This window comes from Triturus cristatus, chromosome 1_1 (assembly GCF_964204655.1).
Source record: "Triturus cristatus chromosome 1_1, aTriCri1.1, whole genome shotgun sequence".
Classification (NCBI taxonomy): domain Eukaryota; kingdom Metazoa; phylum Chordata; class Amphibia; order Caudata; family Salamandridae; genus Triturus; species Triturus cristatus.
The window spans coordinates 1,106,876,159-1,106,892,967 of record NC_140579.1 but is presented as its reverse complement, the minus strand read 5'-3'; positions in this window follow the sequence as shown (position 1 = coordinate 1,106,892,967).

Genomic DNA, 16,809 nt, shown 5'->3' with positions numbered 1-16,809 from the left:
CTGGTGAGGGTCCGGGTGCCCGTGACAGGGTCCTTTGGGCCAAGGGAGGCTCCTCAGACCTGGCTGGGATCAGAAGCAGGGACCGGGCCAGGTGGGTGGGTGGCTGGCTAAGTCCTTTCCACTGCGTAGTAGGAGTTTGTGTAGCGCCACTACGCAGAATTTTGAAAAAAAAATTGGGAAATCGAGAGCACATCCTGAGTAGGGCTGGGCGGGCTTTGCCTAGGGCAACTACGCACTATTCTGAAAAAAATTGTGGAAAACGAGCGCACAACCTGATGGACCGTGTGCCCGGGACTGGGGTCCCTCGTGCTTGGGCAGGCTCCCCGATCTCCCCTGGGAGCTCGCGTCCTGCGACCTGCCAAGTGTCCATCTGCCCGAGACAAGGGTCCCTGGTGCAGATCTACAGAGCCCTGCAAGGGCAGGTGGGAGCCCTACCGCTATGATAGCCAGAAACCGGTCCTAGGATGCTTGATTCCGGTCTAGGGAAGACATGGCTTGGCAGTTCGGGCTGGACTGTTCCCATGAGGCACAGGGTCAAGACTGATTTGCATATGGCCATGTCTAAACTGGGGTGGTGTAGTGGACAAAAGAACGATGGATTTAACCCAGATCTCTTGACTGGGGGAGAATGTATGCATTGTCAGCATTCCGTCCATCATTTGTTTGTTATAACGCTTTTCGCCCTAAGTGGGATGGGTATTCCCAGACGTGGGACCCGTGCTCACTACGCCACTGGAGTCAAGCTATCCTGGCTGATGACGGCTGATAGCCAGAAACCGGTCCTAGGATGCTTGATTCCGGTCCAGGGAAGACATGGCTTGGCAGTTCGGGCTGGACTGTTCCCATGAGGCACAGGGTCAAGACTGATTTGCATATGGCCATGTCTAAACTGGGGTGGTGTAGTGGACAAAAGAACGATGGATTTAACCCAGATCTCTTGACTGGCGGAGAATGTATGCATTGTCAGCATTCCGTCCATCATTTGTTTGTTGTAACGCTTTTCGCCCTAAGTGGGATGGGTATTCCCAGACGTGAGACCCGTGCTTACTACGCCACTGGAGTCAAGCTATCCTGGCTGATGACGGCTGATAGCCAGAAACCGGTCCTAGGATGCTTGATTCCGGTCCAGGGAAGACATGGTTTGGCAGTTCGGGCTGGACTGTTCCCATGAGGCACAGGGTCAAGACTGATTTGCATATGGCCATGTCTAAACTGGGGTGGTGTAGTGGACAAAAGAACGATGGATTTAACCCAGATCTCTTGACTGGGGGAGAATGTATGCATTGTCAGCATTCCGTCCATCATTTGTTTGTTGTAACGCTACCGCTATGATTCGGCACGGGCAGATGGGAGTCCTTTCGGTCCCGGCCATCTGGTCGCACCTTTCCCTCAGCCATCTGGTCGCTCGCAATGCTTTCCAATGGGGTGACCAGATGGCCGGGCTGCCCTGGAAGTCTCGATGGGGGCTCATTCGCCTTCCTGATCCCAGGAAGGGCTCCAAGAAGTCGGGTGCACCCAGGCCTAGGGTCCCCTCCCTCACTCAGTGCTCACGGTTTACCAGAAAGGGGGGTAGCCTTCCTCCGGATTACTAGGGGCAGGGTATGCCGGGACACCCCTCCTGGGGATGGCAGTTCTCAGGCGGGGACCAGATGGGCCAAGCCCGGACGACACTTCCCCGGGGCGTGCGGTGCTCCCTCCTCCAGCCCGCGGCGAGGCAAAGTGCCCGGGACCTGCTCCATGGGTCCCCCGGGCGTCCTGGCCCCGGGAGCTCCGCTGGGCTTCCCATGCCTGAGGCCCAGCGTGGAGGTCTGCGAATCCCCCCCCCTGAGCCCTGCAGCCCCAAAGCCCTGCAGCCCTTCAGCCCGGAGCCCTGGAGCCCTGCAGGCCCGGAGCCCTGCAGGCCCGGAGCCCTTCAGCCCCGGAGCCCTGCAGCCCTGGAGCCCCGGAGTCCTGCAGCCCCGGAGTCCTGCAGCCCCGGAGCCCTGCAGCCCCGGAGCCCTGCAGCCCCGGAGCCCTGCAGCCCTGGAGCCCTGCAGGCCCGGAGCCCTGCAGGCCCAGAGCCCTGCAGCCCCGGAGCCCTGCTGCCCCGGAGCCCTGCAGCCCTGGAGCCCTGCAGCCCCGGAGCCCTGCACGGAGCCCTGCATGGGCAGGCAGGAACCCTAGCGCGAAGGTTCGGGGTTGGACAGATGAGAGTCCTTTCAGTCCCGGCCATCTAGTCGCTCCTTTCCCCTCGGCCATCTGGTCACGCGCAGTGCTTTCCAATGGGGTGACCAGATGGCCGGGCCAGCCTGGAAGTCCTGATGAGGGCTCATTTGACTCCCGGATCCAAGTCAGGGCTCCAGGAGGTCGGGCACATCCGCGCCTAGGATCCTCTCAGTCACTCGGAGTGCGAGGGTTACAAGAAAGTTGGGTAGCCTTCCTCCGGATTAGTTGGGGCAGGGTATGCCGGAACACCCCTCCAGGGCTGGCGGTTCTCAGGCGGGGACCAGATCTACGAGCCCCCCCCCCCGAGGCCTGCAGCCCCAAAGCCCTGCAGCCCTGGAGCCCTTCAGCCCGGAGCCCCGGAGCTCTGCAGCCCCGGAGCCCTGGAACCCTGCAGCCCCGGAGCCCTGCAGCCCTGGAGCCCTGCAGCCCCGGAGCCCTGCAGCCCCGGAGCCCTGCAGACCCGGAGCCCTGCAGCCCTGGAGCCCTGCAGGCCCGGAGCCCTGCAGGCCCGGAGCCCTGCAGCCCCGGAGCCCTGCAGCCCTGGAGCCCTGCAGCCCCGGAGCCCCGGAGCCCTGCAGCCACGGAGCCCTGCGTGGGCAGGCGGGAAACCTAGCGCAAAGGCTCGGGGTTGGACAGATGGGAGTCCTTTCAGTCCCGGCCATCTGGTCGCTCCATTCCCCTCGGCCAACTGGTCGCGCGCAATGCTTTCCAATGGGGCGACCAGATGGCCTGGCCAGCCTGGAAGTCCCGATGAGGGCTCATTTGACTCCCGGATCCCAGTCAGGGCTCCAGGAGGTCGGGTGCATCCGCGCCTATGATCCCCTCCGTCACTCGGAGCGCGAGGGTTACAAGAAAGGTGGGTAGCCTTCTGTGAGAAGTTGGCCTGATGTATGATGTCACTAGTTCTAGTGTACACCTTATTTCAGTCCAAACAACCCTTATGGTGATTGGTTGTAAAGTCAACCTTATAGAACAGCTATCCTAGTGGTAGCATGGACAAGAGCAGTCTTAGGCTAAACTCTGAATGGCATGTGAAGCCAGCTGTTATACCATATATAATCCCTTGAATACCAAATGAAAGGACGCCACAACAGATATATATATATAAAATAAAGTGTATTTATTCTAGTCAAACCCTCAGCACTCTTTATGAGATTCGAGGTAAGTACAACACAGTCTTATTCAAGCATACATTAAGTCACACAAGCAAGTAATACAGTTAGGCCCTAGGGGCCACGCAAACCATATACTAAGTAAGTAGTATAAGGACCACTGTCACGAACACAGGATAGGCCTAGGGAATGGCTGGGGCTACACTATACTACCAACAGTTAGGAAGTGGGAGGCCCACGGGATTCAGGTGCAGAGTGGAAACACTCACGCGTAATGTGTAAAAGTCGATAGAATCACTAGCAGTTAGAAATGAGCAGTTTTAGGACACTTCTGGTATAGCTAGAAAGTCGAGACTCGGAAAATAGACCCTAGGATAGTCAATACCCTTGTGATCACCGAAGTACCCAAGTTACCTAGCCCATGGGCTGCGGGTGCATAGGTGTGAACTTGCGTCGGGTTTCGTCGTGGACTTCTATGGATGCCTGAAGGAAAGTTGCTGACAGGCAGTCAGTGAAGAGTGTCCGGTGGATCCCAAGGCCGGGATCAAGAAGGAAGGATACCTGCAAGCAGAAGGGACAGAGTCAGGGTCACTAGCCAGTGACCACGTGGAACCAGGAAGGAACCAGGCGATGTCGGGAGATTGCAGGTGAAGAGGTGAAGCTTGTCGCAGCAGCCACGGGTACCATGAGATGTCGAGGAAGACCAGGACCAGGAGACGATCTGTCCCACAAAGGCTCTTGCTGTCGGCGGCGTCGAAGTTGAACTAGGACTCACTAAGCCTTGGCAAGCGGAACCCACGAAGAATGGAGGACTTGCTTCTGGTGCAGACCAGGAAGGTCTGGGGTGCTTCTCTTTTGCAGAGGAGCAGGAGCCAGTCAGGAGGAGCCAAACCAGCAGTGGAAGTTCAAAGGTGTGTCGTCGCAAAGGCCGCTAGCCAACGGGGAAGCAACCGGACAGACGCGGCAAGCAGGAAAATGCAGAAGGGGAAAATGCAGAAGGGCCCCACGCAGGACTCGTGGAGTGTGGGGGGCTGATCTTCGGTGAAGATGGTGCTTGGGGTTGGGGCTTCTCAATCCCCGGTGCACAACTTCGAGGGTGCCTCAGAAGCTGCGCTGGAAGATACTCGCCACTTTTCCCAGGTAGCCGGTCCCACGTCTCTCGTCGCCTCCACGGATCTCAGCTCGGCTGTGGATGTGGATCAGGTTCGGAGAAGTCTGGAAGTCAAGGCTCTGGTCAGGCTCTGCAGTCGGTCCCTCGGAGAACTTCAGCAAAGCAAAGGGTAAGTCTCTTGATGGTGCCTGTTTGCACAGGGTAGCCACTCCTTGGCCACAAGGGAGATTCTTCAGTCTTCTTCTTTCGTCGAATGTCGAAGGTCCAGAGTTTCTGTTCAAGTTGCAGGTTCAGGATAATCTAATCTCCTGGGGCCCAGCTACCACTCTTATACTAATCTGGGGGGCTGGGTTACCTGCTAGGTCACGCCTTATGGGTGGGACCTGGGAGGGGGGTGATTACACCCCCTTCCCTTTGTCCAGTTTCGCGCCAGGACTGGGGCTGGAGTGCCCCAGCACCGGTTTGAACTGGACTATGCATGGGACACCTTGTGTGCCCCAGGCAGTGTCTCGTTTCTTTCATCCCTCCCTGCCCCAATACACTAAGGCCTGTCTGGGGTGGTGCTCGCACCTCCCAAAGCAGGAAACCTATTGTCCAAGCCTCCCATGCCGGGTTCACTCCCAGCAGCAGGAGGTCAGACTTGTGTTGTGGCAGCAGCATCCATTTTGTGATGCTGGGGCTCTGGTTAACTGTAACCGGGTAAGTAGGTTACAACATGTCTTCTCCCTCTAGAATTGAGGGGTAATATCCTCCTCCCCAGAAATGGGATGGGGGTATTATTCCAAAGTGTTAGACACCTTACACAACATGTTTTGATAAAGCCAAACCATAGTTACCATAACCGTTTAAGATTATAAGGCACTTTAAGAGTATATGGTAGGCTATATCATAGAACAGCTATAAGGACATGGTTCCGAAAGCTGCAGACAGGCTCAGCTCATGCTAGAGCACCATCTCACATGTTACCAAGCACTCTGCCTCCAGGATTGTTAAGGCCTGCCATAGGAGTGGCTGATAGGTACACATGTGTCTATATGTAAGTTAGGTATAGGAATACTACACCTAAGCAAGGAGTGATTACATGACCTTGCCGCAGCTGAGTGATCGGCCAGTTGTGTCATAATGGAAGGCCAGGCCAGGGGTGGCATAATACATGCTGCAGCCCCTGGTAGGCCTAGGGTACACCTATGCCCTGGGTACCTAAGGTACACTGTACAGGGGCCAATAAGGTGATCCTATCCAAATGGGTTATGCACCTAAAGTACATAGTATCAATTTAGAGAGAGAACAGCAGGGCTGTGGATCTGATTAGCAGGCCCACAGCCACATCTAAGTCGAAAACCAGTAAAGCAAAAGCAAAAAGTGGGGGTGAACATAGAAAGCAGACCCTACTCTCCTACACCTTCCTCCGGATTATTAGGGGCAGGGTATGCCGGAACACCCCTCCGGGGCTGGTGGTTCTTTGCCGGGGACTAGATGGGCTATGCCCGGGCAACATCCTCCCAGGCGTCCGGGGCTCCCTCCTCCGGCCCGCGGCGTGGCAAAGTGCCCAGGGACGGGCTCCACGGCTCACGGGCAGTCTTCCCCCCGGGGTGCCCGGGCCCGAGAGCTCCGTTGGTCCTCCCTGTGCCTGAGGCCCAGCCGCTGTCCCCGAGCCCCCCCCAAGAAGCAGAGCCCACCGAGCCCTTGGATCAGGCGGGAGCCCTACCGCTACGCTATGGCCCGGCTCTGGGCGGGCAGACGGGAGTCCTTTCAGTTGCCGGCTGTGAGAAGTTGGCCTGATATGTAGTGTTCACTATTCTAGTGATCACTGTGTATCATTCCAAACGACCCTTATTGATGATTGGTTGTAAGTCAACCTTGTAGACCAGCTATCCTAGTAGCGTGGACAAGAGCAGTCTTCAGGCTAAACTCTAGAGGGCGTGTTAAGCCAGCTGTTTACCATCACATATACCCCTTGAACACCAAGTGAAAGGACACCACACGAGTTGTTATGAAAATAAAGAATATTTATTTATAACAAGACTGCCCTGGCTCCTTATGAGTCAGGGAGCTAAGCAGAATACAAAACTCTTGGGAAAATACTTCTAGTTGCACAATTTACACAAATGCCCGAAGGGCACGAAACCATTTACACTGCAAGTGGAATGGGAGAGGTTAGAGAGTCTAAAGTTACTGATTCCGGAGGAATCCGATCAGTTGGACTAAACGGGAAAGGAGCTGGACACTTGTAGAGTGAACCTACGATGGAGCACCGAAATGCTCGAGTTACCTAGCCCAGAGGCTGCGGCTGCGTGGGGTTCAGCAAGATGTCGGGAGTCCTCTTTGTAGTCTCGGGAGCCTGAAAGAAGAAGTTGCTGGCAGGCGACCAGTGTCGATATTCAGCGAGATCCAAGCCTGGATCGGTGATGAAGGAAACCTGAAAGCAGAGGGGACTCAGTTCTCAACCGCTAGCCAGCGATCGTGTGGGCACCAGGAAGGTACCGGATGAAGTCACCTCGACCAGGTGAGTGGGCAACGTCGGACTCGGCTGTTCCTCGGACCAGGAGGCGCGGCGGCGACCAGGATGGAGGGCGAGCTGTCCCACGAAGGTGTCTGCTGTCGATGATGCTGGGCCCTGGAGTGGGGCAGCAGGTCTTAGCAGAGGCAAGCCCACGCGGGGGAGTTAAGATGGCGTCTGGAGTGGACCAGGAGGGTCCGAGGTGCTCCTCTGTTGAAGGGGAGCAAGGACCAGTCTGGAGCAACCAGACCAGTGATGAAAAACTGTCGTGGTGCGTCGTGAAGAGGGCCACTAGCCGATGGCGAGTGGCCGGACAACACGGTGAGCAGCAAGGAGCAGAAGGGCCCCCACGCAGATCTCGTGGATGCTGGGGAGGCAGGCTTCGGTGCTGGAGCTACTCAGGGTTAGGGCTTCTCAACCCTAGGTGCACTCACTCGAGGGTCCCTCGGTGGTTGTGCTAGATAAGCGTCGTGCAGGTTCTGAAGATGGCCGGTCCCGCAGGTCTCGTCACACCTACGAATCTCAGCTGGGCTGACGATGTAGGTAGAGGTCAGAGATAGCGGGGAATCCGGGTCTCGTCGAGCTGGGCAGTCTTGATCCGTAGGAGAGACGTACAGCAAACCGCAAGCGCTTAGGTGGTGCCTGCTGGTGCAGGGTGGCTACTCCTTAGCCACAAGGGAGAGTCTTCAGAAAAAGTCAAGAGTTCCTTTCGTGGAAAGTAGTTCAAGATTCAGAATTATCCAATTTGGGAAGGGGACTCGCTCCTACCTTTATACTAGGAAAAGGGGCTGGCCCGTGACTAGGTCCTACCTATGGGTGGGACCAGGAGGGGGGTGGTTACACCCCTATCCTTTGTCCGGCTTCGCCCCAGCTCAGGGGCTGGGGTGCCCCCAAAACTGGTTTGAGCCGGGCTATTCACAGTGAGCACCGGGGTGCCACTTGCAATCACCTTCCTTTCAGCCCTGCCTACCTGGGATACACAAACCCTGTCTGGGATGGTGCTAACACCGCCCTCGACAGGAAACCCTTTGTCCAAGCTCCCCTCGCTGGAAGGTCTCCCAGCAGCAGGAGGTCAGACTTGTGTCTGGTGGCAGCATCCATTTTGTGATGCTGAGGCTTGAGTCAACTTTAACCGGGGTTCAAGGTTACTTCCATGTCGTGTCCCTCTAGAAGGGTGGAATGCTAACCCCGTCGCCAGAATTGGCGAGGGGTTCGTATTCCAATTCGTATGACACCTTACTCGACATGTGTGGGTGATGCGATGCCATAGTTAGCAACTAACCGCGAGGATTATAATGCATTTTAAGGTAGATGGCACGCGTCACCATGGAACAGCTATTAGGACTTGGTTCCGCAAGCCGTCGACGGGCTCAGCTCGCGCCAGAGCACCATCTCACATGATTCCCAGCACTCTGCCTTCAGGATTGATAAGGCCTGCCATAGGAGTGACTGATAGGAATCCATGCGTCCATTTTAGGGTTAGGTATAGGAATACTACACCTACAGCAACGGGTGATTACACCACCTTGCCCCAGCTGTCGTGCAGCCAGTTGTGTCAGATTTGGGTGGCCATCCAGGGGTGGCATAATACATGCTGCGGCCCCTGGTAGGCCCCGGGTACGCCGATGCCCTGGATACCTGTGGTATGCTGATACAGGGACTGATAAGGCGGCCCAGTTCCAATTAGTGGATGCACCTAATGTACATGTGTGTTAATCTGGAGAGAGAACAGCTAGGCTGTGGGTCTGATTGGCAGGCCCACAGCCAAGGAAAGTCATAAACCAATGAAGCAAAAGCAAAAAATCTGGGTGATCATAGGATTGCAGACCCTACTCTCCTACATGACCCCCCCCAAACTTTGGGTCAATAAGCTAACCTTGACCAGGTGAGTCTTCTTGCTCTAAGTGGAAATACCTGGAGAGCCCATCTGCATTGCCATGATCAGTGCCAGGTCTATGCTCCACTGTGAAGTCCATCCCCTGTAGGGAAATGGACCACCTAAGTAGTTTGGGGTTTTCACCCTTCATTTGATTTAGCCACAAGAGGGGCTTATGGTCGGTCTGAATCTTGAAATGAGTGCCAAACAAGTATGGCCTCAACTTCTTCAGGGCCCAAACCACAGCAAAGACCTCCCTCTCAATAGCTGACCAATTCTTCTCGCTGGGGGTCAGCCTCCTGCTAATAAAAGCTATGGGCTGGTCATGACCATCAAAATTCAGCTGAGATAGAACAGCTCCCACACCCAACTCCGAAGCGTCTGTTTGTACAATGAATGTTTTGGAGTAGTCTGGACTCTTTAGGATAGGTGCTGTGCACATGGCCTGCTTTAGGTCATCGAATGCCTTCTGACAGCTTGCTGTCCACTGAACTTTTTTTGGCATCTTTTTACTTGTCAGATCATTTAGCGGGGTCACAATGGATCCATAATTTCTGACAAATTTCCGGTAATAACCAGTCAGGCCCAAGAAAGCTCGAACCTGAGTCTGGGTGGTTGGAGGAGCCCAGTCCTGGATGGCCTGTATCTTGCTCTCCAATGGCTGAACCTGGCCTCCACCTACAAGGTGGCCCAGGTATACAACCTGTGTCTGCCCTATCTGGCACTTAGTGGCCTTGATAGTGAGGCCTGCCTTTTGCAGAGCCTCTAACACTTTCCTCAGGTGGACCAGGTGATCCTCCCAGGTGGAGCTAAAGACAGCGATATCGTCCAGATACGCCGCACAGAAGTCGTCCAACCCAGTGAGAACTTGATTCACCAGCCTTTGGAAGGTGGCAGGTGCATTTTTCAAACCAAATGGCATTACCACGAACTGATAATGCCCACCCGGGGTAGAAAATGCGGTTTTGGGCTTGGCCTCCTCAGCTAACCTGATTTGCCAATACCCAGCTGTCAGGTCAAATGTACTTAAGTAGTTGGCCGAAGCCAGCCGGTCTATAAGTTCATCTGCTCTTGGTATTGTGTGGGCGTCAGTCTTAGTGACTGCATTGAGGCCTCTGTAGTCTACGCAAAACCTCATTTCTTTCTTACCGCCCTGGGTGTGAGGTTTTGGCACGAGAACTACTGGACTAGCCCAGGAGCTGTCCGAGGGCTCAATGACTCCCAGCTCCAACATTTTCTGCACCTCTGTCTTGATGCAGTCTCTGACATGATCAGGCTGTCGATAGATTTTACTCTTTACGGGCAGACTGTCCCCAGTGTCGACCTCATGGGTACACCAATTGGTCTGACTGGGTGTCAGAGAGAACATATGTCGGAAGGATTGAAGAACCTGTTTACAATCCTTTTGTTGATGTCCAGAGAGGCTGCCACAAAAGACAACACCGTCTACTGACCCATCGTCAGGGTTCTGAAAGAGCAGGTCCGGGAGAGGGTCACTCTCCTCCTCCTGTCCCTCATCTGTGGCCATGAGCAAGCCCATGCCCTCCCTGTCGACATATGCTTTGAGCCTGTTTACATGGAGCACCCTGTGGGGGCTCCGGGGAGTTCCCAGGTCTACCAAGTAGGTGACCTCTCCCTTTTGCTCAATGATCGTGTGGGGCCCAGACCATTTGTCTTTGAGTGCTGCTGGGGCCACTGGCTCCAGCACCCACACCTTCTGTCCAGGCTGATACACAGTCAGGACAGCCTTTTGGTCGTGCCAAGCTTTTTGTAATTCTTGGCTCGCCTCAAGGTTTTTAGATGCCTTTTCCATGTACTCAGCCATCCGCGAGCGGAGACCGAGCACATAGTCCACAATGTTTGATGCCGGCTTTTTGAGAGGTCTCTCCCATCCTTCCTTTACCAAACAAAGGGGTCCCCTTACAGGATGTCCGAACAGAAGCTCAAAAGGGCTGTAGCCAACCCCCTTCTGCGGGACCTCTCTGTAGGCGAACAAGAGGCAGGGTATCAGGACATCCCATCTCCGCCGAAGCTTTTCAGGTAGTCCATGAATCATCCCTTTCAGGGTCCTATTGAATCTCTCAACAAGCCCATTGCATTGTGGGTGATAGGGTGTGGTGAACTTGTAGTTGACACCACACTCCTTCCACATGGCAGTCAGATATCCCGACATGAAGTTTGCACCTCTGTCAGAGACAACCTCCTTAGGGAAGCCCACCCTGGAGAACACTCCAACTAGGGCTCGTGCCATAACAGGTGCTGTAGTGGTCCTAAGGGGAATAGCTTCAGTATACCTGGTGGCGTGGTCCACCACCACCAGTATAAACTTGTGCCCTGATGCTGTCTGGGGTTCCATTGGTCCGACAATGTCGATCCCCACTCGTTCAAAGGGTACCCCCACCACCGGCAGTGGTATGAGGGGGGCCTTTGTCGTGCCACCTGACTTACCCCTGGCTTGGCAAGTGACACAGGAGCGACAAAACTCCTTCGTATCTTCGGACATGTGGGGCCAGTGAAAGTGTGGAACAATTCTGTCCCAAGTCTTATTCTGGCCTAAGTGACCTGCAAGGGGAATCTCGTGGGCCAAGGTAAGAAGGAAACCACTCAGAGACAAGGGGACGACCAGCCTCCTGGTCGCGCCAGGCTTGGGGTCTCTTGCCTCGGAGTACAGGAGTCCATCGTCCCAGTACACTTTGTGGGTACCTGTGGCGTTCCCTGCAGCCTCAGCAGCAGCTTGCTGTCTGAGGGGTTCAAGTGAGGGGCAGTCTAACTGTGCCTTCCCCAGGTTTTCCCTAGAGGGTCCCTCTGAGCCCAGAAACTCAACCTGACCAGGCTCAAGCTCTTTTGGCTCAGTTTCCCTCAGTTCTTTAAGGTCAGCCTCCTCAGAGACTTGATCCACGACCTGGGGCAAGGGGGAAGGCGAGGCCTTACCCTTACTGCTCCTTTTCTTGGATGGTGTCTGGTCCGTTCTTCCAGGATCCAGCACCTGTTCAAAGGGGCATCTTTTGGCCTGTGACCTGGTCACAGCAAGGACATGTGCTGGCAAGCCTAACATTTCCATGTGAGTCCTCTGCTCCACTTCTGACCATTGTGACGTTTCCAAATCATTGCCCAACAGACATTCTACGGGGAGGTCTGAACTAACCACAACTTTCTTTGGGCCACTTACCCCTCCCCAGGAGAAATCAACAACTGCCATACTGTGATTGGTAGTGACATTGCTGGCATTGGTCACTAGGTAATCGGTACCTAGCATGATCTGTCCAGGGTCCACAAAGTTAGGTGTCACCATGGTGACACTGGCACAAGTGTCCCTGTAGGCCTGAGCCACTTTTCCATTGATCAAAGGCGTCTGCCTGTATTTGCCCAAAGTATTGGGACTGGCATCAGGGGACATATCCATATCCCCTGTACAGACAAGGACGGCCTGAGTGAGCGTGCCAACTAAGTCGTCACACCCCTCAGTTCCCAAGGTTAACCCAACTAATGCCTTGGGAGGCGCACTACCACTGCTGACTGTACTAGGGGGTGCAGGTGCCTTAGGGGCTGCAGTGGCAGGAGTTTGCCCTCCTTTCTTGGTGCACTCACTAAACCAGTGAGTCTTACTTTTACAGTATTGGCACCACCTTTTTGACTGGCCTTCTTGAGTCTTCTTCTTCTGTGAAGCCTGACCCCCACCCTCTTTGGTTTGTTGGGGACCTGTCGAAGACTTCTGGTCATTTTGTTCGTTCTTGTTACTACCCTTTTGGTCTGCTTTCTTCTGACCACCCTGGTTCTGAGTCTGGTTCTGCTTGACCCTTGTTCTGACCCATCTGTCTGCCTTCTTTCCCAATTCTTGGGGAGAGGTCAGCTCCGAGTCGACAAGGTGCTGATGCAACAATTGGTTCTGACAGTTGTTTAAAATCTGTTCTCTCATGATAAGATTGTACAATCCTGTGTAATCAGTAACCTTGCTACCCAGCAACCAGCCTTCCAAAGCCTTGGTGGCACAATCGACAAAGTCAGTCCAATCCTGAGACTGAATTTTCTGGGTGTCTCTGAACAGCAACCTGTACTGCTCAGTGGTTAAGCCGAACCCATCAATCAGTGTATTTTTCAGGACTTGGTAGTTGTTAGCATCCTCAGCTCTTGTAGTGAGGAGCTTGTCCCGTCCTTTACCTTCAAAGGAGAGCCACAGTATAGCTGCCCACTGACTTGGGGGGACGCACTGGACAGTGCAGGCCCTCTCCAAAGCAGTTATCCACTTGTGGATGTCGTCCCCTTGTTTAAAGGGGGGCACTATTTTACTCAGGTGTCTAGTGTCTATACCCCTGTCTTTCTCTCTAATGAGAATGCTGCCACCAGTGGGGTCTAACCCACTCAATTTGTGCTCTCGGGCCAAGGCAAGTCTTTCTTTGGCGAGGGCAAGTTCTTCCCGCTCGATTGACTTCCCTCATCTTCGCTTCGTGCTCCCTTCTCTGAGGGGACGTCATTCCTCTCTGAGAAGATGCCTGAGAGACATGTGTTCGAACAGATCTGTTAGAGCCTCTCGAGAGAGACCTAGCTCGTCCGTTCCCAAGGTTAAGCCTGCTTGAGCGTGGGCCCGGGGCTCCCCCAGTTCCATTCTCGTGCCTGCTTAAGTTGGTCCTCGTGAGCCTGCCGACTACTACTGGACCTTTGTCTGCCTCGTCTCCTGATAATTCCTCCTCTTCCTCCTCTGTATGGAGGCCGAGGTCTGGGTCACCAAGGGTTCCCTCTAAGGGGGGCATGCTCCCATCTGGGTTAGAGGGGCCTACGTTAAGTGCCCTTCTAGCATCATAAGTCTCTAAGAGACCTATCAGGAATGGGACGGTAGGGTTAGAACCCTGTTTTAACTTCCTGGAGGCACACAGTTGTCTCATCTCCGTGAAGCTAAGAGCTGCATATCGTGACATGACCTGTGGAGGGTCAATGACCACTAAGGGAGTCTCTGCAGACTCTCCGCGGACCGACATGCTTTCTAGTGAGGTGTAAGTGATGCACCTACCTACACTATGTGTTTCCCTACTGATCCCTTGCTAAGAGTTATAGTCAGGGTGTGCTAGTCCCTGTTTCACTATAACAGCCGGTTCAGTAGAACTCTGAGTATTCTAAGTTAAGTTATATGTACCTGGGTACTTATGTGATCTTTCAACTTGATATTCTTAGGATACGTGTGTGGTAAAACAACAGCAAGCTCAAATCCCAACCGCTGCTCACCAATGTGAGAAGTTGGCCTGATATGTAGTGCTCACTATTCTAGTGATCACTGTGTATCATTCCAAACGACCTTTATTGATGATTGGTTGTAAGTCATCCTTGTAGACCAGCTATCCTAGTAGCGTGGACAAGAGCAGTCTTCAGGCTAAACTCTAGAGGGCGTGTTAAGCCAGCTGTTTACCATCACATATACCCCTTGAACACCAAGTGAAAGGACACCACACAAGTTGTTATGAAAATAAAGGATATTTATTTATAACAAGACTACCCTGGCTCTTTATGAGTCAGGGAGCTAAGCACAATACAAAACTCTTGGGAACATACTTCTAGTTGCACAATTTATACAAATGCCCGAAGGGCACGAAACCATTTACACTGCAAGTGGAATGGGAGAGGTTAGAGAGTCTAAAGTTACTGATTCCGGAGGAATCCGATCAGTTGGACTAAACGGGAAAGGAGCTGGACACTTGTAGAGTGAACCTACGATGGAGCACCGAAATGCTCGAGTTACCTAGCCCAGAGGCTGCGGCTGCGTGGGGTTCAGCAAGATGTCGGGAGTCCTCGTTGTAGTCTCGGGAGCCTGAAAGAAGAAGTTGCTGGCAGGCGACCAGTGTCGATATTCAGCGAGATCCAAGCCTGGATCGGTGATGAAGGAAACCTGAAAGCAGAGGGGACTCAGTTCTCAACCGCTAGCCAGCGATCGTGTGGGCACCAGGAAGGTACTGGATGAAGTCACCTCGACCAGGTGAGTGGGCGACGTCGGACTCGGCTGTTCCTCGAACCAGGAGGCGCGGCGGCGACCAGGATGGAGGGCGAGCTGTCCCACGAAGGTGTCTGCTGTCGATGATGCTGGGCCCAGGAGTGGGGCAGCAGGTCTTAGCAGAGGCAAGCCCACGCGGGGGAGATCAGATGGCGTCTGGAGTGGACCAGGAGGGTCCGAGGTACTCCTCTGTTGAAGGTGAGCAAGGACCAGTCTGGAGCAACCAGACCAGTGATGAAAAACTGTCGTGGTGCGTCGTGAAGAGGGCCACTAGCCGATGGCGAGTGGCCGGACAACGCGGTGAGCAGCAAGGAGCAGAAGGGCCCCCACGCAGATCTCGTGGATGCTGGGGAGGCAGGCTTCGGTGCTGGAGCTACTCAGGGTTAGGGCTTCTCAACCCTAGGTGCACTCACTCGAGGGTCCCTCGGTGGTTGTGCTAGATAAGCGTCGTGCAGGTTCTGAAGATGGCCGGTCCCGCAGGTCTCGTCACACCTACGAATCTCAGCTGGGCTGACGATGTAGGTAGAGGTCAGAGATAGCGGGGAATCCGGGTCTCGTCGAGCTGGGCAGTCTTGATCCGTAGGAGAGACGTACAGCAAACCGCAAGCGCTTAGGTGGTGCCTGCTGGTGCAGGGTGGCTACTCCTTAGCCACAAGGGAGAGTCTTCAGAAAAAGTCAAGAGTTCCTTTCGTGGAAAGTAGTTCAAGATTCAGAATTATCCAATTTGGGAAGGGGACTCGCTCCTACCTTTATACTAGGAAAAGGGGCTGGCCCGTGACTAGGTCCTACCTATGGGTGGGACCAGGAGGGGGGTGGTTACACCCCTATCCTTTGTCCGGCTTCGCCCCAGCTCAGGGGCTGGGGTGCCCCCGAAACTGGTTTGAGCCGGGCTATTCACAGTGAGCACCGGGGTGCCACTTGCAATCACCTTCCTTTCAGCCCTGCCTACCTGGGATACACAAACCCTGTCTGGGATGGTGCTAACACCGCCCTCGACAGGAAACCCTTTGTCCAAGCTCCCCTCGCTGGAAGGTCTCCCAGCAGCAGGAGGTCAGACTTGTGTCTGGTGGCAGCATCCATTTTGTGATGCTGAGGCTTGAGTCAACTTTAACCGGGGTTCAAGGTTACTTCCATGTCGTGTCCCTCTAGAAGGGTGGAATGCTAACCCCGTCGCCAGAATTGGCGAGGGGTTCGTATTCCAATTCGTATGACACCTTACTCGACATGTGTGGGTGATGCGATGCCATAGTTAGCAACTAACCGCGAGGATTATAATGCATTTTAAGGTAGATGGCACGCGTCACCATGGAACAGCTATTAGCACTTGGTTCCGCAAGCCGTCGACGGGCTCAGCTCGCGCCAGAGCACCATCTCACATGATTCCCAGCACTCTGCCTTCAGGATTGATAAGGCCTGCCATAGGAGTGACTGATAGGAATCCATGCGTCCATTTTAGGGTTAGGTATAGGAATACTACACCTACAGCAACGGGTGATTACACCACCTTGCCCCAGCTGTCGTGCAGCCAGTTGTGTCAGATTTGGGTGGCCATCCAGGGGTGGCATAATACATGCTGCGGCCCCTGGTAGGCCCCGGGTACGCCGATGCCCTGGATACCTGTGGTATGCTGATACAGGGACTGATAAGGCGGCCCAGTTCCAATTAGTGGATGCACCTAATGTACATGTGTGTTAATCTGGAGAGAGAACAGCTAGGCTGTGGGTCTGATTGGCAGGCCCACAGCCAAGGAAAGTCATAAACCAATGAAGCAAAAGCAAAAAATCTGGGTGATCATAGGATTGCAGACCCTACTCTCCTACATGACCCCCCCCCAAACTTTGGGTCAATAAGCTAACCTTGACCAGGTGAGTCTTCTTGCTCTAAGTGGAAATACCTGGAGAGCCCATCTGCATTGCCATGATCAGTGCCAGGTCTATGCTCCACTGTGAAGTCCATCCCCTGTAGGGAAATGGACCACCTAAGTAGTTTGGGGTTTTTACCCTTCATTTGATTTAGCCACAAGAGGGG